The 2500-nt window shown below is 39.1% G+C and overlaps 1 protein-coding gene across 1 annotated transcript in view; it reads left to right on the top strand.

Annotated features, from left to right (window-relative positions):
- Positions 1-50: 50 nt before the first annotated feature.
- LOC122402140 (actin, clone 205-like) overlaps positions 51-2500 on the top strand; it is a 3824-nt gene continuing 1374 nt past the window's right edge. Inside the window, exon 1 of the mRNA XM_043404707.1 lies at positions 51-198. The gene's annotated coding sequence lies outside the window, so the exon portion shown is untranslated. The remainder of the gene's footprint in view (positions 199-2500) is intronic.

Genomic DNA, 2500 nt, shown 5'->3' with positions numbered 1-2500 from the left:
CGCGTTTCCCTCGGTCCGCTTAGGGCCTGGGGCCGCCTAGTTCGGCGAGCGTCGCGACGCCACGCGAGGCAAGCCTTTTTCGTGCCTGTCGAGGAAGCACCATCCCACGAGAATGCGGGGGCGTCCTGACGAGAGCATATATTCGACGTCGCGACGCTCCCGAGGCACAGACGCCACTCCAACTCTGTCCCGTGCACGGTACGTAGAAACTGCTTTCTGGAACGATTATATTTCGTCTCTCTGGATACTATCGGCTGCTTCCAGAACCCTCGACAGTGTCGATGTTGTCCGTTACGATCGATCAGATCGAAGTTGAAGATCATCCGTATCATAGTGGCGCGTTTAGACGTTTTTTCATTTTAAACAGTCCTCTTCTTCCGGTATCTTGTATCTGAAACAATAGAGAGGGTTAATTTGTGCTTGAAAATACGAAGTGAAATTGAAATGTTTAAGTAGTATTTACATTGTTTTCTGCTTGAAAATGTATGCTGCTCGTGCGTTTAAATTTTAGAGTTGCTTTTAGATCTTTCGTTTTTATTCCAAATTGAATTTTAAAAGTATATTGTCAACAAAATTCTTTATAATTCATTTCACATACTAAGTATCGTTTAAATATTGATATAATTTTTCTATTTGTTTCTCGAATGCTTTCTAGTACGTCTGATACATTTAATGCATATAATAATTTAGTTGAAGAGTATTCAATGCAATACATTTCATACTTGTATCCGAAAGTATCCAATTTAAAATTCATTTTCATTTTAATTATTTAATAAGCATCTAAACGAGCTTTTTACTAACGCGCCACATTAATTACATCAAACTAACAAAATTTCCTCCATTAAATTAATAAACTCCTGCGCATAAGAATTTAGTATCTGTATTCAGGTGCTGAAAATAATGTTCAATGCTATTAAAAAAAAAATTCAGTTTAAGAAGTCTCTATAATTTTCTTGCGTTTAACATAGAACTGTAATTAATAGATTGGTTGACTAAACTGAATAAAGCGACGACAAATTCTCAAAGGTACAATATTAAAACTGTTCGACTAACGCTATTAGTTGCTGTAAATTTCAAACGAATCATTGATTACTCACTATTTATCTATGTTCATAACGTAGTGTTACGAACGCATGTACGGTGCAAGGCTTTCGATTGGTAGAGTGGTATGTCGAACATCCTACTCTACCAATTGGGAGTCATCCATGTCATGCTGCCAATCGGAATGCTCCGCACCTCGCGGCACCTTTTTTGCTCCTCCGTATACATCAGAGTTATTAAAACGATATAAATTTACTTTAACTACTGCGAAACTGTAAACATATAGATTCCAAATTTTCAAGATATTTTGATTTTTACATTTTGAGAACAATTAGATTTTTTTTCATCACACGTCATCTTTTCAAAGCAAGTTAACCTTTAAATTTTCTTCCATTTTTTAACGTGTACAAAGGAGAATCAACCTGCTAAATAAAGAATTATTATTATTATTTTATCTAAATTCATAAACTACTTTAAAATTCAATTCGATGCAAACATTTATTCCTAAGTATAATTGAAATAACGACTCAAGTTTCTGTTGCTTTCGTCGATTATTTCTAACGTTCGAATGACCTCTAGCGACGCTAGCGACATCCTCTAATCCGCAAAACACGATTCCAATTGTTGCCCGCAGGTGCATCGTTCTTTCGCGCGGTCACTTTTTCCCTAGACTTCGAAATTCTTCTAAGCAGCTAATCACGGATACCAAAAATACTCTTGCGGGGCGAACGGCCGGCTCTATCGTCATGTTTAGGCATATTCGAGGTCTTTGCCCGTGTACGAGGCTCGTCCTTTTGCGAGCACAGCATAATTTTGGCACGCGCGGGTCTCGTCGTTTATGCTTTATCCTCGTGGTGCGAGCCGAACCGCGCCGAACGGAGACGATGTTGCTCGCCATAATCGTCGCTTGCACTTATTAGGGATCGCCCGTCGGTCGTACGTCTAAAGTTAGCATCGCGGCGCACCGAAATAGTGCCGCGACGCCGGGGCCGCTTGCCTATCGTTTTATAGGCAACTGGGTCAATTCTGGCGAGCATCGACGCTTTCTGCGAAAACTTCATCGAGCTTCTTGACACTTTACTACATTTTTCGCTGCGTTTACTTTTTCTCTTTCGCTGCAATCTCCATTTGCATTTCGATAATATTTACCAAACGAAACACTGTTTGCGTCTCAACAAGAATTCCTCCCGTGCCTTTAATTGCGTTTATATCTTCTTTTTACATCGATTTTTACTTCGATAGAAACTTATCGTTCCTCCCAACAGATTATTCTTGCATAAAACAACGTCGAGTATTCAATTATTCGCAGATTACGACAACCCATACGATTTTTAACAAAATTGCAACCTGGCGTGATAACAGATTACATTCCACTACGATATTTGCCCGCAAATTTATTCTAATTCATCTTGTTAGTACCTCCGACAAATAGGGAACACTTCTGACGGAAGAAAATAAT

The sequence above is a fragment of the Colletes gigas genome, unplaced genomic scaffold (genome assembly GCF_013123115.1).
Source record: "Colletes gigas isolate AHSC1104 unplaced genomic scaffold, ASM1312311v1 Colletes_gigas_Sc00033, whole genome shotgun sequence".
Taxonomy (NCBI): Eukaryota; Metazoa; Arthropoda; class Insecta; order Hymenoptera; family Colletidae; genus Colletes; species Colletes gigas.
This window is presented reverse-complemented; position numbering and strand designations above follow the sequence as displayed.